The 22,998-nt window shown below is 43.2% G+C and overlaps 1 pseudogene; it reads right to left on the bottom strand.

The window, feature by feature from the left end:
* Positions 1-2,313: 2,313 nt before the first annotated feature.
* Positions 2,314-22,529, bottom strand: LOC139735524 (uncharacterized; annotated as a pseudogene).
* Positions 22,530-22,998: the final 469 nt, after the last annotated feature.

Below are 22,998 nucleotides of genomic sequence, written 5' to 3'. Positions count from 1 at the left end.
TTGTACACACTAAATGAAATGGAAAAGAACAGGCCACCAAAGTATACAGTACTACATGTACATCATTGAATGCATATGGCCACACACACACACAACATACAATGTAAACACTGCACATGCACAAAATGCATGAAGCAAGGTGTGAAATACATAACTAAACCTAAATTGCAAAGCAAATGACAGAACTAGGATTCCGTTTATGTTGCACGGCAAGAGGTACTACTTCAAATAAGCTATCCCACTGCTATGTTCCTGCAATTGGTTGTGATGGCGACACAGAGACAGTGTGCTTTTTGTTTCAACCATATCTATATTCAACACATTCTAAACGAGCGCCATAATATATCGAACTATCTCTGACCTGCACAAAAGGTGAAAAGATATCAAGATTGAAAACGACAACAGAAGTAACTATTGACTGTATCAACTACAAAACGCTCTCTCTCTCTCTCTCTCTCTCTTTCTCTGCTAATAACAGTACTCAAACTGATCATCCGCTACCATTAAATCAATCTTAACATGATCGCAGGCATCTCAACATCAAAAGCGAACAAGAACGTACCAAACTTCTGAAAAACTGTTTAACAACTCTGAAGAGAGAATAAATAGCAACGGGTACAGTCAGCGACAGGTAGAATCAGTCAGCCACCAACTGACCTTTCAACAAAGAGAAAGATGTTCATTTCCACACGCTTCTGAAAGAGTTCGGACCCTTCTCCCTTTCACATGACAAAACATTGAACTTGGTATCTTGTGAATTTACCGCAACCATCACCAAAAAAACAAACAAACAAAATCAAAGCAAAACAATTGAAATGAAGTGCTTCAATCCTAGCACTAAGATTCCTTGGTTTACATCCCTTGAAATATGGCAGTATTTTGGATACAGGGAAGGTGCATTTTTATCCAATACGTTTTGGAAAGTTTGCAAATCCCCAAAGACGATTTCTCCTGTTTTCACACCTACTTTCACTTAAGCTGGACTGAGATTAGCTCAGTACAGCCACAACTTCATACAAATGACCAATTTGCTGTTGCTGCTTTTAGATGTAACTGAAAACATTTGGAGAAATGTGCATGTTTTTTTCTGTCTCACAAACATATTTTCCATGCAGAAAACTTCCATCATTTAAACTTTTACCGCTGTTGGCATAGTACAGCATCCTCAAGCTTTCTTTTTAGTAATCACCTCCAAGCTAAACACTCACACGCACACATACAAACACAACAAAACCAATTCTTGAAATTTTTATCCCGCTGTTAAGAAAGTTTCAAATTGTTCTACAAATACAGGGACTCACAAACACACCCCAATGATGCACATTTCTTTCATGGAAGTCATAATGAATTACCTTGGCATTGCTTTCTCCTTTTCTCTCTTTTTTTTTGTCTACACAGAGGAGCTCCCCATTTTGCTCTGATAGACATGTAACAAAAGTCAAAGAAAGAATGATGCAGTGCTAAGACAGGTGAAAGTTGTAGACCGCTGTGACAAAATATGTCTTGGTTTTTAGTAACAAACTTGAACTGAGCGCCGGCATCATGTTCTCTGACTATGCAAGAGTTGGGAGCTTTTGGTCTTGGAGAAATCTTGCGCACAGATCACCATTGAGGGGTACTGAAGACCTTTTTCACCTCGCTGCAGTGAATTCATACAAAACACTACAACATAAGGGACTGACGATATGGCATTGGCACAATAATTTAGCGATGAAGAGAATAATCTGTACATGCAAAGGTGAGAGGTTCTGACGAGACTTTCAAATGAGAGTCTCTCATTAAAGTCATAACACTTGCTGCAACGCAAAACTAGACAGAGTCACAATTTGGATCAATCTTCATAAAGGCGTACCACAGAGTACTTCCAGATTATAAACACGTTGCATTTCCCTCCATGAATACAACTGATATTTGCTTTTAACTTCTCCCCCAATGGAAATCAAACAGAATTGATGTAGTCATGATGGCAAAAGCAGTGGACATTGTCAATAATGTGATCAAAACAACAATAATGCAACATTCAAATATTGGTTAAATCTACTCTTCCTTGTTGGCAAATTTGTCTCGTTATGCACTTCTAATATTGCCAAGCCATTACACAATACCATCATTCCCCTCCCCCCATTTGATTTTCAAAAATTATTGGTATTAGCACATACCCCATACCCCATTTATGAGTTCAAAGATTCATGGGTGATATACCTTGCAACAATGTCAACCACTGCTTGCAACAATTGCTCTATCAGTGGCTGTTGCCATGGTAATTTCAATTACTAAACATTTAAGATTAGGAATGCATTGAATGTCCCTTTGTTGGTAGCTTGCTCCTTTATGTCAGTCTTTTTTTTCCCCATCAAATCGTATTCAAGAGAATCTGAAAACAGACAGTTGTTGAAAGGACAATAACAGGTTAAGTTCACACATAGCTAAAAGCTAAGAAAAAAAAAAATAATCGCCACGATAGCCAAAACTCTAAACTCGCTCAACTGTAGAGCTACGCCCATGTCTAAGGGTCTGCAAGAGACTGGCTCAAGCTATGTCTAGAGTAAACTACGGTGTTGTATTGCCAAATCTGGAAGAGGAACTGGACTGTGGACTGGACAGTGGACTGACCGGCATTACTTAGAAAGATGGAAGATGAGTACACGACAGACTTCTTGTCCAACATGAAGCAAAGCAAAAATAGAACACATCCTTAGAAAACAACAAAAGAACAAAGGAGAATTTTTTTAAAATGTGTAAGCTTACTTCAAAATTTCCCTATGCAGCAGACCTCTGCAAACTGACCACAGTGACTGACGTAAGTATCAAAACCCACACAACTTAATTAAGTGACATTCCTGCACACATGACAGCATGTTTTATTTCCCATCAATTTCCCTCCCCATGAAAAAAAAAGGAAAAGAGGAGGAGGAAGAAAAATAAATGAACAACAGAGAAGACAAAAAGGAAAGGAGAAAAGGAGGAGGTGAAGAAGCAGAAGATGGAGAAGAAGAAGAAAAAAGAAGAAAGTATCATAGCAACACTCTTGGCACTTTATCACAATGAAACATCATACACTAGTAGAAATACTGTGAGGGCATTGAATGTCTCAACATTTCAGAACATCTCCCACTCTCTCCTTCCTTGTGGACGCTTTCACAGCGATGCTCTCGAATGGCGACCAAGATAAAGCCATCCATCCATATTGCATTGGGACAAAATTTCCGCGAGCACAAGTTTGTCTTGGACCCAGAGGTACGGTATTCTTTCTCCTACTCGCCGAGCCGACGTCCGTCCTCAGTTGAGCGTCCCGCGGCACTGGGAGGCGCCGCACAGGCACGGGATCTTCTCCTCCTCGATGGGGAACTTGTAGTCGTACGTGATCTCGTCGCCGACGTTGATGGCCTGCTTGGAGTAGATCACAATCTTCTTCTGCGCCTCCACCGAGATGATCTTGGCATAGCAGTTGGGCTGCAAAAAAATATATATATAAATAAAAATCCAGCCAGAAAGTTAGAGTGTTAGAGATAAATGAGGACGAATTTGCACTGTGTATCAGTGAGAAACAGCTGTCACTCTTAACCCTTTGCTTGCTTCGAGTACAGATTGTCACAGAAACCTCATAGCTCTGTAAACACCGTCCAAAGTCCCTGGCAAAGAAAGGGTGGAGCTACCTCTACCCTAGAACTCTTGAGCAATAATTTCATTTCAGAAGAATATCAAAGTCAGCCATCGTACATTGACAAATGAGCAGACACTAGATTAAACCTAAATTGTAAAATACAACTCCTCAAAGTAATACTTCGGGAGATAATAATCTTCAATCCTTCTCACTGGCATGCTATATTCTGATAAACCTTCACTGTTGGGTCAACACGAAGTATTCTTGTCTCAACTTCTCTAAACTTCCCTACCCAGGTAACCCCTTCTTTGTCCATTAAATTTGTTTCTGTCTTGTTACAGTCCCATTGTGTTGTCCTCCTTGGCCAAATGATACTGAAAACACTTCGAAGTTCAAGTTGTCTATCTGTGTGTATGTATGTGTTTTGTTCCTTCAGTTAAAAATAAGGCAGAACTGTAAGAAACCATATTGCCAAGAGGCTGTTATCCCATCAAACGAATCGCTTTATTGAATGATGACACTTTCCTCCACCTGTATACCTTAACTCTTAATGTGCCACGTTCGCACGTCTGACTCAGTCGACGGCGTGCCAACTTCGCATATTCTGCTCAACAACCAAAGCCGCCAAAACCGATCGATAAAAAGCTAATCACTGCTAATCCCGCGGCACAATGAAAACGTTTCTCGTGCCTTTGTTCCTCTCATATACGGCTTGCATTCTATGTGAAGATTGACTATCAAGCGGTGTTCCCAACTAGATTTGCTCATACATTCTAAGTTTCTGTCACGGTTTTATGTGCAAAAGTCATGTCTTTACATTAATGTAGCAACTGATTATTCAAACGAAAATTTGAAAATAGATTCGTCATACAATTTATATCGAAACAAAGCTTGGCATTCCTCTTTAACTTTGACTACTATTATGCTCATCTTAACAGAAATTTGTAGAAGTTATACAAATTGGAAAAACAGAATTCTTTCTCAAAGCATGACTACCTTCCTGTCTCAGAATAACGTGGCACACAGGGGGTTTCCACCATGGCACAAAATGAGTTAAGATATGAAGAAATATATAAACGCATATTATATGCGTATCTATTTCTTTTGAGTACTCCTGTTTATATCGTCGGTTGTGAGAATGAGAAGAGCGTTAAGTTGTCTTGAACACTACGGGTTTAGTGGCAACTTAACACCCTTCTCATTCTCACCCGACAATATTTTGACATGAAAATTGCTGAAGTTGTCATAATGATCTCATTTGTACTAGTGGAGAAATAAGACAAACTGAAACTGAAAATCCCAAGCACTCACATTGCAGCTGTGGTTGATAAATCTGGCCAGGTTCCCTGACTTGGTTGCATCGATGATAGCCTCCGCGTCGATTCGGAACAGATAGCTGCTGCCGATCCCCATGCGCTCGTAGTTCTTCTCGCGCAGGTCGGCGATGCTCTGTCGAATGGACTCGCCCACATACTCGATGACCATCTCGTCGGCGGCGATCGGCTCCATGGCGTACAGGCCCCAGCCGTGGATGGAACTCTTGCAGAATTTCAGATCTTTCTTGCGGAACTGCAGAGGAGGGAAACATTCAGGCATTAGGAGATGAACGGGCATGATCTTCGTATTTTGTTTGTTTGAAGGATTAATTGCATACATCAGTTTGCAATGGCTGTAACAGTTTATGTCTTTGCTTCTGTGCTGAGAGGTTCTGTAGAAAGTTGTTGCACTTGATGTATGCTTTGCACATATATTTCATAGACATTTGTTCATGCTAAATTTTTCAATTTGTCTCCTTTTGTTTTTTCAACTTATAGTCAAATTTCAGTTTGTTGAACACAAACTAGAAGTATCACATGAGACAACACTATTCTAGGTGATAATCTTTAGACATACCCTGCACGTGAATTACAATGATAGTATCAGTGCAAATGAGATACGTATCATAATTTGACGAAGCATGACAGCCTTACCTGGATCAACCCACTTTGTATATTCTTCTAATTCACAATTAGTGTTTGACTGGAAATTCTGGGCTGAAACCAAGCACAATATCGTGTTTATCCATGCAATAAAAAAAAAAGATTGTATGTGTTGTATTTAATATTACTGCCATAATCTAAACCGTTCTATGGGGGGGGGGGGGGGGATGTGTGAAAAACAACATCAACCTCCAAACAAAAACTAGAAATATCACTGAAGGTGATTAATACCCCCGCCCCGTGACGACAGTCTTACCCAAGGAATGATCTTTCCTTGATCTTCTGCCATTTAAATGCCGTTACCATGGCAACGCAGCTTCCGACACGTCCGAAAAATATGTCTTGCACATCTTCCCACCAAGACTATTGTGTGTGCCACATTTCATAAGCTTTTGTCAACAACTGAGGAAGTAGTTCAATCCACAAGATCTTTCCTTGATCTTCCGCCATTAATATGCCGTTACCATGGCAACGCAGCTTCCGACACGTCCAAAAAATATGTCTTGCACATCTTCCCACCAAGACCAATGTGTGTGCCACATTTCATGAGCTTCAGTCGAATACAGAGGAAGTAGTTCAATCCGCAAGATCTTTCCTTGATCTTCTGCCATTTATATGCCGTTACCATGGCAACGCAGCTTCCAACACGTCCGAAAAATATGTCTTCCACATCTTCCCACCAAGATCAAGGACGGTGTGTGCCACATTTCATAAGCTTTGGTCAAAAAACTGAGGAAGTAGTTAAATCCGCAAGATCTTTCCTTGATCTTCTGCCATTAATATGCCGTTACCATGGCAACGTACTTTCGGGTACTGTCAAAAAATGCGTCTTGCACATCTACAACCAAAGGCACACATCTGTACCAAGTTTCATGGAAATTGGGCAAAAACTGAGGAAGTAGTTTGCAACACAAAATTTTCCATCATTTTGGCTCATAGTATGTGAGCTGTTACCATGGCAACATACTTTTTGTCACTGTCAAGAAATGTGTCATGCTGACCTATATCCTAAGACAAACATTCAATATGAATTCCATGAGAATTGGAAGAACACTGATGAAGCAGTTTTGCCATGAAGCATTTTGCCCTATATTTTACCAATAACATGCCGTTACCATGGCAACGCACTTTTTGCCACTGTGGAAATATGTGTCTTGCACATTAACATATTCAGATGAACATCTGTACCTAATTTCATAAAAATTGATCAAAAACTGTGGGAGGAGTTCCCGACGCAAGATTTGTACCCATTTTTGCCCATAATATGCCGTTACCATGGCAACGTACTTTTGGGTACTGTCAAAAAATATGTCTTGCACATCTACAACCCAAGGCACACATCTGTGCCAAGTTTTATGGGAATCGGTTGAAAACTGAGGAAGTAGTTCGCGACGCAAGATTTGCAACGGACCGACCGCCCGACCGACCGCCCGACCGCCCGCCCGACCGCCCGACCGCCCGACCGTCCGCTGATTCCTATATACCCCCTTCAAACTTCGTTTGGCGGGGGTATAATCAAGCTTGGTGTGCAAAAAAAAAAATGTCAGCAGAGGCAGATCGATCAAGGATTTGATAATAGAGGAGGCTTAATGAGCAAATTTCAAAACAGAGGGGAAGCAGATAACAATTATTTTAGATTTAGCTATATTGACATGTATGTTCAATGTGTGATTCTCAAAAAATAGAGGGGGCGCATGTCTCTTGTGCCCCCACTTGGATCAGCACTGGTCAGGGTATTGGTGAGAGACTCACTTTCAGTTGATTAAATTTGAGGAGGTCCGAGACTGGTCCCTCTTGCTGCTGGAGGGCCGCGATGAATCGGCGCTGGTCGGAACGCACGTCCCTGGACGTATCCAGCCGCTTCTTGGAGACAGATTCCTGGGGAGTCAAAGGAGGCGACAGATTTACTTTACAATTTGTCTGGAAACTACCACTCGTTAACACAAAATACAGCATTAACACACACACTACCAAACAAACAAACACAAAACTTTCACAAAGACTTTCTTCTTCAGTTTCCATGGAACAAAGGTTTGTAAATGTATTCAGATTCTACACATAACCTGTGAGGGATGTTCCTTAGCAACCAGAAAGTTTGCCCTACCTAGCAACAACTAACACATACAAAGTCTATCACAAGCATTGAAATGCATCGAGTATGCACGGTTGCATGGAATAGCTTGCTACTGGGCGTTTGCACAAAAAACATCCATATATCAACAGGTGAGAATGAGAAGGGCGTTAAGGTGCCTCGAGCATTATGGCTTTAGTGGCAACGTAACACCCTTATCATTCTCAACCAACGATATTTGAATACACTAGTACACTGGCCTTTTGAAACATTTTCATAAACATTCATGCAGCAATAAAATCTTTTTCAATCATCAGCTATACTTGATCTCCATAATCTCGCATGGAAAATATGAAATCATCTCGGAGTGGCAATCTCTAACGTTCAGTGACTTACATCAAGGGCGCTGCTGTCCGTCACGCTCTCCTGGACGTAGGTCCGAGCCTTGGTCAGATACTTGACCTTCTCCTTACTTGAGATCTTGTAGTAGCCCTCCGTCCTCGCTGTGCCCGTCACGTGAACCCTCGTCTCCTCGTCGGTCTTCCGCCTCTTGGGCTGCGGCGGGTCGGCGTGGGCCGTCAGTGAGGGGAAAGTGAGTCAAGGAAGATGGGACGTGATGTACACAGCAACGTACCCACAGTCAAAATCCCACACACACTCATACATAGTTACGTCAACACACACACATACAGAAAGTCTCCTGATGCACAACCACAAAGAGGAATCCCCTAAAAAGCAACATGCACTCACACTCATATACACATTAAACACACTCACACAAACAAATATTGAAAAAGTGGAAACTTTTGAGGTGTGCAAATTTTTGCACATTTTGTGGGATTTGCATTTCCTTGTGTATATATATTTGTAAGCCTATGGATACATTTCACTCGTATGCATTTTAGCTGAAAATGTTGCATTTCTGGGAACAGATTAGCCTTCAATAGTCAGTGGAAGGGGGAGGGGGGTGGCAGAAATTCAATTCCTATCAGGTACCAATTTATCATCCCAGCTGGAGAGTGGAAACATGGAGAAAATGCCTTACTAGGATAACAGTGAAAGGAAATGAACAAAATGGCATTTACAGAAATATAGTTTTATGCTCTCGTGATGTAAAATCTGTGCTTTGAAAAGGATATGTCCATGGGGCACCCAGTGGGTGTAGCTCAGCCAGTGGATCTTGCCCGCCTCGAGGAGGGCCTCGTAACTCTTCCTGATGAGGAAGGCATCCTCGTGGTCGATTCCCGTCCGCAGGAACTCGTAGAGAAGCTTCCACTCCTCGTAGTAGTTGCGGGCTATGAACTCGGGGGCCTTGGGCTCCGGCACCGCCACCTTCTCCTCCAGGATCTGAGCCAACTCGTTCTTCCGCTTCCGGGCCTTCTTCTTCTTCTCCTCCTTCTGCCGCTGCTTCTCCTCCTTGACTCGTTCTTTCTCCTTCTCCTTCTCCTTTGCCTTGGCGATGTCCGAGGCGATGATGTTGGTCGTCTTCTCCGACAGGACGCTAGCGTTGGCGACCTCCTGCCTGAGTTCACTAGAAGCCTCCGGGGTGTCTGGAACGAGGGGAGTCTTTGCCACCTTCTGGCAGTAGGTGTGGTCTAGAATGGCCAGTGGCTCCAGGACTACAACTGCCCTCTGTTTTTAAAGATGAAACAGTCAGGAAGCAATGATAATTGCAGCTTTGAAAAGCCAGACTCAAATATCATATAAATACTGTAATCAGAGCTACTTTCTTGAAAAATTTGCATCAAGCTCACTTTCTGACAAACATGAATAAATGACCGTGTTTTAAGACCAGAAACCACACCCTGTAAAAGTCTAGGGTAATATTCCAATCAAAAAATGGTTCATATGACATAACTTTTGACATGACCATTGACACACACCAGGCTAAACCTGAATCAAATTACTTATCTTTAATTGCAAATCTCTTTGAGGTAATTACATGTGTCCTACTTAACAAAAAGTCCCTGTGCAAATAGTCCCTGTGCTAGCAGTAGTTGCACATTGCCACAATACATTATTGAGAAATATTCATTCATATGGTTAAAAGATTCTACTGAAAATTGGCACATGAATTGATAGCATTTCAACTTCCACTCCCTAGTATCACAAGTCCACACCAAGAAATTCACTTTGATTGCCTTTTACTCAAATCTGTGAGCTCACCTGCATATTCTTGTAGTCTCCCACGTCGACGATGTCCGCCTCACCCTCCGACCCCGACAGCGTCTTCTCCGACGTGTCCTCGCGGACGTCGCCCTTGAAGGCCGTCATCTCGCCCACCTCGGCCGCATCGCTGCTGAGCTGGCGCAGGGCGGTCAGCGACTGGGCAGCCTGGATGTCCGTCATCTCCAGGTCGTCCAGCGACCGGTCAGCATCCGAAGATTCCTCCATCTTGTTCTTCTCCTTCGTGGCCATCTCCACCAGGATCTCGAAGGCTCCCAGGCGGTCACCATTGGTGTCCCTGAAGTCCGTCCTCCCCTTTGCTTCTGCAGCAGTTTTTTCCTCTGGCTTCTTTGACTCTGGTAAAACAGCTGGTGCAGATTTCCTGAGCAGACACCGAAAAAAAGCAAAACAAAACACAGAATTACATACCTTTTCATCAAACCAGTCTGTCATTTAAAAAATTCAAATCTGTTGTCATAAAATAAAGAGATGCAGAAAATGAATCAGGCAGTACTCTACTTCACAGAGAATGTGATTTGTTTTTACTTGCATGTATTGTTCCCAGGGAGATACAATTTCATTAAGCTTTTGCTTACCTTATGATGTGCTTGGCACATAATTCATACATGGCAATTTAGTTATCAATTCAATTTGGAATTTCCACTACAGGAAGACTATGTATAAACCTTATTGACAACTTTATTTGTTGAACATTCTGAAGACCCATGAGAAATATTTTCTCTCTTCAATATCTGTTTCTCTACACTCATTTCATGCCGTCAAAAAATCCATAACAGAACAAGATATCAAGTGGATCCAGCGCTTCTTTCCATGCATTCTTGCAGAAGAGCATAGCAAACTCGGGGGGCATGGGGTCTCTTTGTACACCCCCACCCCACCCCTGCATGCAAGAAATGCTCTGAGTACATACACGAGTAAATGTACTTTCAAGTTTGTACATGATAGATCCAGGGCTAATCACCATGGGGCCTCGGGTCCATTTGTTCAAATGGTTAGCAAATTGAGGTCCTGTCCACCAAGAGATGCTACCTGCCAAGTTTGGAGGAAATCTGTCATGGTGTTTTCATCAAGAAAAAGCTAAAGATATAATGCCCCGCTAGGGGTAGACAGAGAGAGTCTACCACACTATTTGCCCTCACCCTTCGGTGTCCTCCGTTTCTTCGTCTGACTCCTCCGTTTCCGAGTCCGAGCTGGAGGACTCCGTCTCGGAGCTGGATGAGCTGCTCCAGTCATCGTCCGATTCCTCCTCGGAGCTCTCCGACCCACTCTTCTTGTCTGCAGCCAGCCAGGCAGCCAGGCAGGTGGGGAGAGAAATCACGGCATGAATCATTATATGTCTTCTTTCTTTACCGTAACCTTTGATAACTCAATCTTGCCATTATATACCTGCTTATCAAAGCTATGTCAAATATTATTCCATGCATTTTACACTTGTAACAGCACATATTTATGTCACTGTGTTGTGAATCTGAAGTATTCGTATCGTAAATTAGTTTGTACTAATCTGCATGGTTTTTATGTTGTACTGTTATCTTTGTCTTTAGGTCAGTATTAAAATCAATATGTTTTGCTCTCAAGCAATCATCACGTTCTTACAATTATTATTCACCAGCCAGATCACTCTTCATCACTCTTCACAAGTAATTGGATATCATGCTGCGATATATTAAGAATGACATATGCATTTTAATAAAAACTATTCCATGTTTCATAATGGCATGATTATGTTAGATGTCATCCCAAAAAATTACCTTCTTCCTCTGGTTTGCTGGGTGCCTTGGAAACGCTAGGCTCTAGTCCTTCTTTCTCGTCTTTGGTTTCAACTGCCAGCTCTTCTTTCGTGAGAGGCTCAGCCTCCACCACTTCCTTCTCCAGATCTTCCGCCGTGTCCTCATCAACATCCTCTACCTCTTCTGCATCCTCCTCCTCCTCTTCCTCCTCTTCCTCATCTCCTTCTTCCTCCTCCTCCTCTTCCTCCTCCTCCATCTCTCCCTTTTCAGCATCCTCCTCCTCTTCCTCCTCCTCCTCTTCTTCCTCCTCCTCTTCCTCCTCCTCACTGCTGGATGAATAGATGAGGTCTCTTGCTCTCCTCGCCTGCTCCGCCCGGTCGATCACAATCTCTGAGGTGTGGCTTGTCGTCTCATCTCTCTCCGTGTCTGCTTGGTTTGAAATCAAGGTGGATATAACAAACCTCAAAGAAAATTGGGTACAGAGATGTTGCGCATACACGAGAAACAGTACCTTTTGTTTATGCAAAACCTTTTGACATCAAACCCCAACAGGACCTTTCAGACAGGTGCCATTTACTTTCATATGATGGCAAAAGCAAATCCTAATTCTCATGGTGTCTCTGTAGCAATCTTGTGAATTTTTACATCGGTGTAAACCTGAACATGTGAAGCTATCTTTCATGGTGTATTCTGCAAGCCATGTGATTATAATACAGTGGCTCCCAATTACAACAGTCCCTCAACATATTTACTGAATTCAGATTATTTTCACTAATTGCCTTTCCTATTCTCTCTAATTTTTTTCAGCGGACTGTCTAAAGCAAAGCCTATCTTACCCGACATGACTTCGTCTTCATCATCCTCCTCATCATCATCGATCAGTGGTGGAGTGACCGGTCTCTTCCTCGATGGCTTGCCATCTTCCGTCTCAACATCATCATCTTCGTCTTCTATCTCGTCTTCTGGAGGCGGGGACGGAGGTTTCCTTTTCACCTATATTCCCCAAACAAACAGCACTTGATGAGTGGAGTGACTGGAGGAACGAACTGCTTGCCCCAACTCTGCAATTTTCAGTGGTACTCTTTGGCCTCAGTGAGACATAGATCTATTGAATAGCCCATCATGATATAGACAGAACTTAACTTAGGCTGCAAAACTGACAACACTCAAGCTTAGAGTGAGTGCATACCTAAATTGACATAACAGACCTGACAGTCTAAAAGTATGGATGATTTGTTGTCATCAGGATTCTCATTTGTTCTAAAGGCTCTGAAGATCCAATAAAGAACACAATTTGGATGCTCACTTTCGAACGCAATATTTTTATCAACCCTACCACACACATTAACAATGTAATTGCAAACTCTTAATCAGACTATTGTAGCATATCTAAGAAATGGCATTGTGCACATGCTCTCAGTCCAATTTATCCGCTCATGAGTAAAAGTGTTACTACAAATGAACATTCACTGACAGTAACAGAGTTCTGATCAAACCTTTTTGTCTTTTGCACAGTATACTAACATAAATATGAACATCTGCAGAGACAATAACAATACTTAAACACCCGAGATAGAGAAATTGAGAAGGTAACAAGCTGCAACCTCTCAGTTGCATCAGAATACGTCCTAGCTTCAATCCCCCGCCCCCAAGACAGCGTACACTGTACCTTGAAGGAAGGCATGCGAGGCATGTTGGCCCTGAGTCCCAGGCCCTCCATTCCGAAGTCCTTGGACCAAGACGTATCAAGCAGGCTCGGGATGGCCGGAGGAGGCTTCTTGTGCACCTTCTCCTCCTCCTTAGGCTGCATCATCTCCTACAGGTGTTGGAAAAATTTGTCACACAAAATGTCAATCGGCGAGTGTACCGTTTCATGTTCTTTAATGGCAAATCCATGCTGACAGCCAAATCTTGACAACAACAAAGGTTCATGTGTGGGGAAAATAGGGGGTGGGGGATGGGGAAAAGGGTTTTCTACCATTCTCAGGGCCCATCATTCTTTTCAAAGAGCCACATTACCAACTTACCAACAACATAAGGGTAACCAATTTTCATTTGTCATTTACAAAAAGAACCTCTGCTCCCAGTTCAGGACTTTCCTAAACAAGTGCCCTGTCTGACTCAATGACAGCTCAAAGCTGTAACAAGCGGAGGGACAGCAATTTACCTCTTACATACAATAGCATAATTATGTCACGTTATTCTATTTAATGTAATTCCTGGGGTTGATTAAGAAAAATAATAAATAAACTGAGCAATTCATTTGTTGGCAGTTTCTTTCACTGTCACTTACTCCAGATGATAGTGAAACACAAGCAAAATTATTACAGCCTCTTTAAGGGTATGGAACTAAAGAATTTGATACACATCATAATAATTTGGCTTGGCTTAGCCATTCTAATCTATTTTTAATGCTGACCTTTGCTTTGGCCTTGAGTTGGCAGGTGTCCCACCAGTTTTCCAGGGATTTGAAGGCCGATGACTCCACCATCTTCCTGTTCAGGTCTTTCTTCATGATCTGCTTCAGCTCTTGGATGACGGTCTTTAGCACCTCATTGACCAGCTCCTTCTCTGGGTCACGCTTGGGTCTCTCCTGGACGGGGTAAAGAGACTCCTGGAAGGGTGGGATGTACGGCATGGATGGCCACGATGGCACAGACGTGCTGTGGAGACCTGGAGGCGTGCCTGGGTACATGGCGGGGGCGTTGGTGCTGCCCCACTCCGGTGGGAAGCTGGGCATCTCCCGGGCCAGGAAGTCTGGCATGCCTTCGGGCGGGGACGGCGGCGTTATGCCCATACTCAGCATCATGTGCATCATTTGCGGTATGGAGGGCATCGCCTCGTTTTGGTTGGCAGTGGAGGAAGGTGGCCGCATGCTGGCAAAGAAGGCCTCCATGGCGGCCGGAGGCATGGGCGATCCCATTGGGGGCATGCCGGGTAGCGAGAAGGGCGATCCAGGAGGGAACATAGCATTGGGGGCAAACCGAGAGGGGGATTCCTGAAGGTGGGCACTAGAGGTACTCGCTGAGGATGTCTGCGGCATCATCTGCGCTGCCCACGCATTGACCACACTGGTGCTACTCTGGTTCATGGTAGAGTTCCAAGACGCGGAGTGCATGGGGTACGACATATTGTTCATGGGTGCAGTGGGCTTTTTCTCCGGGATGGGTGCGTTCACTACGATCTTGGTGTCCTCACCGCTACTTAATGATGACAGGCTCATCTTGTCGTCATCGTCGTCATCATCCCCTGTCACTACATCCATTGGAGTAGCATAGGGTGGATGGCCCTGCGGAATGAAGAGAGTTTCAATCATGGGTGAAATTAAGGTCAACTTGCTTTGTCCCCCTAACCTGACAACTAACATTACACTCAAGTTGAGAAATGAACTCTACGGGTGGTATTCTGAAAATCTTCCTAAGTTTCTTCCTAAGTCAGAAACTTAGGAAGTGCCTACAAAAGACAGAATTGGTATTCTGAAATTTCTTCCTTGGAACTTTTTAGTGCACATTAGGCCATCCTTATCCCCGCCCACATCTTTTCTTAAGCCAATACGAAATGCCGTATCATAAGGAACCAACCAATGACAATTGCATATTTATTATGACGTAGGATTAAATACATGTGTGCGCGGCATGTCCCCTTTCTCACGCTCATTTCGCGCATCAAAGTACATGTGCCCGCAGTGAATGACATGCTCCTATCACGATGCTTTGCAGCTTCCTATATCTTAACAACGCACTTAGGACAGGGGTGGGGCTTTCCTAAATATCTTCCCAAAATTCTTTCATACGTGCATTCTAGAATACCAACTTCTTCCTAAGTCAGAAATTTGCATATCTCATCCTCATTTGCATATCTTCCTAAGTTTAAGAAAAAAGTTATAGGAAGACACTTAAACAGTAAGAAACTTAGGAAGATTTTCAGAATACCACTTACGAAAAAATGGTGACTTGGGAAGAAATTTCTTCCTAGGAAGGATTTCAGAATACCACCCCAGCTTCTTCATAAAAACAAGAACAAACAAGAACACAGAAGAGGAAGAACAATTCTTCTTTTTCCTCTTTCTGATATCACTTTATGGATACAGGTAAAGTACAATTCTATCCCTTCTTGTTCATTACTTCTTCACCAGTTCCCCCTCCTTGATTAGCCGCGCTCATGAAAGCTTAGTCTTATCACCATGCGGTGGAGAAATTGGCAAGAGGAGTAAATATAGTGAATTGTATTGATATCAAATTAACCCTTTCTTAGCAAGTAGGTTTCTGATAAATTCAAGCTGTATAATACTTGGAGATATTAGTAAATGGAGTTGTTGCAGCCAGAAACATGGCAGAGAGAGAGAAAAAAAAGAGGCAGAATAGGGCAAGTAAAACACAATCTGCAAGCTACTCTGAAGAGACAGCTAAGAATGCAGAGTAGAACCCAAACATCCCGTCATACTATAGCTAATGCCCGACGAATGCCCGACGAATGCCCAACAAATTCTTAAAATTTGAAAATAATTTCACATACGCTGCTAATACTAGAATACGGTACTCTAGTTCTTTACTGAACGCTTGACGTTATTTGTATTCATTAGCTACTGTATATGCCGAACAATTTGTGAGGTTTTTACTTCTATTTTTGTGAATTTTGCGAGTTGGGTGCCATTTGCGAATTCAAAAACACGTAAAAATGTTAAATCTGATCCCGCCATGAATGTGACGTGCACGCATAAATTCTCCCTTTAGTCCTGTACTCCACAATCGCGAATCTAACCACTCCTGAAGTCAGGAAGTCCTGATGTTTGAAAAATTAGACCCGCTGAATATATGGCATGAATATTTGTACAGTATTCATAGGGATTCGCAAAGATATGCTGGAGCCGATTTTCTTATTTTGAACATGTCCAAAATCTCCAGCGGATCTCTGCGCACCTGTCTGTCATCAACCTCTGGGGTCAGCTAAGGTCATGTATGAGTCTGCACTTCCCCCAAAAGAGTGACGGAGAGAGAAGGGAGTTAAGGAGATGGAAGCTATTTTTGGAAACAGTGTTAAGAACAACCTCCTATTGTTCGCTTTTTCTTTGTTTTAGCTGACAACCAAACTGATGTCATGAGCACGAGGTTGTCGTTCCCTTCACCACCCAAACTTACAGCATTACACAACATGCTCGTCCAAAGCAAGCCCCTAAGTCAACATTTGCACTAGCCACTTTGTTTATTATATCGAGTCTTGCATTTAATAAGAGGATAAAACCACAGCTAAATAATACATACAGCCAAACTGTCCATCACTTTTACTTCAACACAATGCACAGATCACTGTCTTCTTCTTTGAAGTTCAGTAAAAGCTCCCACTGCGTGCCCAATAAACATTCCACTTTTGCATTGCAAAGTTTTGTTGAAGTCCACGTTTATATCAAGCTAATTTCAAGAAAGTGACTAATGCAAGTTGAACTGTGCACACTTCATTCGTAACTTGAATTCCGAAAGAACTGAGTGTCTTACCCGATGCATGCCGTGATGTTCATCAATCCCTGGTGTGGATGTCTGACTTCGGTCTCTCAGGTCCGAGACTGGTGATGTTCCTCGACTGGCAATTTGTTGATCGTAACTCCGCAGATTTGCTAGTTGTTTACTGATCAACAGTTCTACGCCCTGCGGCGTTTTCTGCTCAAGGGAAGGCGTGGATGATCCCGCCTGCACACTCGGAGGAGTCGCCGCGTGTCTAGGCAGGGGAGGGTAAGGTTCACTATTGACTGGACCCGCCGTGAGCATGTCCACACGGGGATGGGTGATAGAGTCTATGTGCGGAGTGTGGGACACATGTGGGGAGGACCACTGATGATCCCTCTGGTCTAACCTGTCGTGGTGCTCGGGTCTGAACCCACTCCAGGACGCCTCTGCATTGGTATAAACAGGCTGAGGTGCAGGAGTAACCGTTGCCACTGGTATCTCGCTCTTAGCGAATGCAGCCTCTTCCGTGCCAGGCGGCAGCAAAGTTTTGTCCGTAGTACTGTTATTTTTGCCTGCATTGCCAGAATCCTCGAGTCCAAACCCAGCAAACCCAGCCATGGGACCCTGAGAGCTTTTGAGGAGCTTTTCAATTCTGGTATCAAGACTCTGACCACACTCGTCCGTTTCCTCTGCAGACTCTGCAGACGGAAGATCTTCCTTGCCCCTGCCCTCCTGGGTACCTGGTGGGAACGGCTGGCCGGGCAGCACCAAGGGCATGGTTCCTGGGGGTGGCTCCTCACCGGGCGGACACTGCCATTGCTCATATGGCAATGGGTCCTCGGGTGACTCTTGACGATGCTCTTCGGCGGTGGTGCTAGGCCACAGTTCACGTTTCACTGGTTCCACCGAAGGTTCAGAATTTAGCGGTTGGTCCCCACCAGGACACCGCCATTTTTCAAACTCTGTTGATTCCTCCTTGACTTTCGCTGAGAGAGGCCCTTCAGTAGGACATTGCCACTTGTCAAAGTGATAATCCGTGTCCTCCTGCTCACGGTCTCTCGACTTTGACTTGTCTCTGTGGTAATCTCTATGTGACCTTGAGTGAGATCTCTTATCCCAGTCTTTTGATTTTGATGAATAACCATGACTGCGACTATCCCTTCGCTCGTCATTATCATCATCATACCCACGGCGGTGTCTGCGTTGGTAAGAGTCATCAGAGCGTTTGGGGCCACGGCCAAAATCTTTAGACCTGTAGTGGTCGGAGCCATGCGCGTATCGGTGGGAGTCTTTATGACGATAACCACTTCCATCCTGGCTGTCATCATCACTGTAATCTTGGCTCCTGTATCTACTCCTTGAATGTCCCTTACTCGCTCGGTAGTCCTGCCTATCTTTCCTATCCCACTTCCTGTTTCTATCGTCATGGTAATCATGTCTCGACCTGCCCCTGTCATCATCATTTTTCTTTGAACCAGACTGGTTGAAATGTCTCTGACCTTTCCCAGAATACGACTGGGAGGAACGACCCGCAAATGCTTGGCGGTCCTCTGCCTGAGAATGATACGCTTCGCCCCGGCTGTCGTAGCCCTGCTTCTTGGAGCTGTGACCTTGATGCTGCTGATGGTCTGCCTTTGAAAATATTTGTGGCTCTCCTGCCGACGGCGTGAAACTTTGATCGTGCGTGGGGTACATGTTAACGTTCTCCACTTGACCGTGGAATGCATGATCCTGAGGCATGAATCCCTGGCCGTCATAGGGTTGGCTATTCTGGTAGCCAGCTCCTGTAGGCATGTCAGCTGCATTCACAAAGTCCTGTGGTCCAGCAATATTTGGCTGTTGGTGTCCAAACACAGCCTGTGGTTCAGGCGCAATGGGCGTTTGGGGAACATTGGGAGTTTGGGGTACAGCGAACCCTTCAGAAATTGGGGTCTGGGATTGCGCGTACACCTCTGTCGCGTATGCCTCCGTCACGTTTACCTGAGGGGTCTCTACACTTTCAACACTCTGCACGGGGTATCCAGGTGCCTGCCCTCCGTACACATTACTGAGGTGTTCATACCCTTGCATATGCATCGAATTCACACTACTTGACAGCATGTCTGGATTACTGTGTTCAGGGACTTGATACTGATTAGCAGAAGGGTCAGTTCCTTGAAACTGTGTCATGGGGTGTTCAGCAAAGGCGGGAAAAGAGCTCTGGGCTTCGGGCTGCCCATAACCAGACCGTGATGAAGAGATGGACGTAGGTGTGCTGTCTCCAATGGTCAAGCTTGTCCGGGCTTCGGGCTGCCCATAACCGGACCGTGATGAAGAGATGGACGCAGGTGTGCTGTCTCCAATGGTCAAGCTCGTCCGTTCGGTCGACAGTCGCCTTGGGTCGTGATGAATGCGGGGCGTGTCCGGAGCAGGAGTTGAAGTTCCATTGCGTGGATCTCGTGGCGTGGAACCAATACTGCTTGGTGTATTTGCCTTGTTGTTGACCAGACAGTCGTAGATGCGCTGGCATTCAGCCCCTGGCGTGAACACAGGCAGTAGACAGAAAAGAGAGAAAACTAATGTAGAACCATTTCAAAGAAAAGGTGTCTCATTCTAAAAAGGGTTGATATCTACCAATCTCATCAAAAGAGGCTAAAGGTGACTCCTGACATTGGTCCTCAGGACCGGAGTTTTCTTTCATTTTATTGAAACAAATTCCAGATATATAAACAAATATCTCCTTTTGGATGAAGCAAAAAACATCAGATTTGCTACAGACATGCTCGATTGAAGCTCTGGTGCATGAACTAGGTAATTTCTATGATGTTACAATCCAGGAAATGGAGCTGCAAAAATGGTTTATAAAAAAGTCACCTACTTTGATCTTTAACAGTAGAACTGACAACGCGACCGATCATTCTAAATGTAGTCCCATCTAAGCATACACTTGGATCTGTGTATCTTTTTTTTTCAGTTCAAAATTGCGACTTACATTGTAGAAATGTTAGATTTTATAACCACGATGTTGCACAATCAAAATTGTTTTAAAAAGTTGCACAGGCTTCCTCAATGCTTCCACTATCTTGAAATACAATTTTCCATATAAAATTATGTGATACACTTCTTTGGCCAACACTATGATTATTGTTATTGATACAGGTCTGTTGGAGATGCAAGACGTTGGTTTGTTTCAGCTGCTGCTAATCATTGTAACATCTACTGACTTGACAGCAGCATTAGCATTTGATTTTTTCCATGACACAACTATGCAAGAGGGCTTCCACTTTTTAGAATGTTCTTGTTGTGAAAAACATCGGAATATGAGTAAGGATGAGGTACATTTAGGGTCCTGTGCATGTTCGTAAACCATGAAAACTTGTAAAAGTATAAGTGGCATAGTACTCACCTCAAGATTCAGATTAGGATGCAAAGCATCAAATATTTAGAGAATAAAAAGTTGCATGATTCTCTGCTACTAAATTCCAACAACTAAATCAATGTTTTCATGTCTATATCAATAATATCCTCAATTTTTTGCAACACCAGAAATTTGTGTTAATGTCACTGGTAATGTATATGGCCCTAAATGTACTACATCCTCACTCATATTTTGATGTTTCTCACAACATCCTAAAAGTGGCAGCCCTCATGTGATCTAAACATACCTCCGGCATCGATCTGGACAATGATGATCTTTCCCATTACTGATGTGCGGTTCATGTCCAGGGCAGCCTGCTTTGCCGCCCTTGTGCTGGTGTAGACGACGGTGGCAAGTCCCAGGTGTTTTCCCGTCTTCGGGTGGCGATGTATGATGCTGTCTTCCACCTTGCCGTACTTTTCGCACATGTTGCGCAGGAAGGACTCCCGCACATTGTCGTTCAGGTTGGTGAAGGTTATCTGCTTTGGCGGCAGCTCCCCGACGTAGTATTTGTCAAACTGTGTGGGGTTGAAAGGGTGCAAAAGTGTTGCCAAGAAAATGAGATGTTTGGCTGCATCTACTGCAAGCATTATGGCTGTGGAATACTAGATAAAAACATCACTCTCTTATTTTGAAATCATTTAAATTAAAGGGACAAAAAACTACCAGTACCATACCTATTTGACAAGTAATTTTCCTAAACGAGAGAAGACACAGCTATCATTATGATTAAACTCTTCATTTACGTTTTTCCTTTCTAAATATAATACTGGACATCTGCTTTAAAAGGGATGAGCAGAGCTTTTGGCAATTACAAAAGCATTACAACACTAGCCTTCAATTCCAGACCATATGAAAGACTACAGTCACTAACGTATGAACAAGCAATGCTCACACATGAATAACTTCTTGGGACTGGAATTTCAACCACATTGAAGAGTTTTCCAGTATCTGTTTTCTCCCACGAAATATCCCTGGGCTTCAACAATGCACTATGGAGAACTCAAAGGAAAAACAAAACAAAATGAACATTCAAACAAACAAACAAACAATGAAACACTCTGGGAAAGTTTTGATGTAAACAAAACATTTAGGCTCTGCTGACAAATATGAAGCAGTTTGGGAAATTAGTCCTGCAATATATGCAGAGAAGGTTTAGGAATACAAACCTTTAATTTGGGAACGGGCAAGTCTGCCACCTCTGTGTGTTTCCATAGTCTGGTCAGTCTTGACCGCGGATCCTTGACTATCTTGACGGAAAGCTGTGCTCCCTACAAAAACAAACAGACAATCAATCGAATAATTCCATTACAATACTGGTACAGCTTTTGTTATCCTTTGTTTACTGATTACAACATGAATACACATATGATGTAGTAGATGTCAAACAACAGCTATATAATGATGATATAGGAATCTCTGCCTATTGCATAATATGTGAAGAGCACATCAGGCATTCCATTGTAAGAGGTGAAAAATTCCATTACACTCATTTAATTGCAGTACCCCATTAACTGGTACTCTATTGTGCAAAGTCTTCTGCAGTGATCTTTGATATTACTATACATATAATTACCATGATTATCATATTTATACAGAACCAACTATAAACAAAGCTAAGAATTGCAACAACAACAAAAAAGCCACCAAACAAAACAAACATGTAAAGTATTGCCTCTGCTGCATGCCATATAAAACTACACACATAGGGCCTATAGTGTTTTGATGTCTGTCAAATTCAGTTCATTCATTGTGCAAAGCCATAAGCATTTTGTGTGTGTAATATCCAGAAACTGTTCTGCCATTCCGTGATTGACAACGGGTACTTCTGATACTGGGACAAATCTCTCCAGTCCCACATATGTAAAAATTTGTTACATGCTTATTTTGCACAGACATACACACAGGTCTGCATGTAATACTCTTCAGTGTTACACTAGAAAGACCCAGTCCAAACTGTTGGGGATAGCTCTTACCATTGGCCCTGGAACAACACCATCGTATCTGTAGAGCTTCTGCGGCTGGCCCTTCTTGATGGCTGGGTCAGACAGGAGCTTGTAGCTTGTGCACTTTTTGCCAGCCTGGCTGGCGCCTCCCGATGTCATCCCATTCATGTTTGCTTCGAGTCTGGAGTTTGCAAAGGATAGAGGGGTATACATAAAAATACAGAGAGGGCATGAGAGTGAAAATATTGCTTTAACTCGCGCTTGACATCGCATATTTACTGTCCTGCTCACCGCCATTTCTGCATTTAGTGATACTCCTGATAGCTTTGTCTACCTATCATCCCAGCAGTAGATCTATAGCTTCCTGAGTAAGCTACCAAAGGGATACCTCATCAAGTATCAAGAATCAAAAAGAATACAGACTAGGTACCTCAGTGAGAATGTGCATGACAACTTGAGAAACTGATAATGTGAGAGAATTCTCTCAAATGAAACTGAGAGAGTCGTGGTAAAGCTGTTTATTCTGAAATGGACTTTGCTCATGGATGCTCAAGGTGTTTTCAATGAGGATGTTGGTGCTGTCATGTCTACCTGAATTGCACAACAATGCAGAGCTCTTTCGAATGTTACCAAATAAGTGTGA

The sequence above is a fragment of the Diadema antillarum genome, unplaced genomic scaffold, assembly GCF_040938485.1.
Source record: "Diadema antillarum isolate AM-2024a unplaced genomic scaffold, OU_Dant_1.0 seq00000583_RagTag, whole genome shotgun sequence".
Classification (NCBI taxonomy): domain Eukaryota; kingdom Metazoa; phylum Echinodermata; class Echinoidea; order Diadematoida; family Diadematidae; genus Diadema; species Diadema antillarum.
Note: the sequence above shows the minus strand (reverse complement) of the source record. Positions and strands in the feature narration are given on the sequence as shown.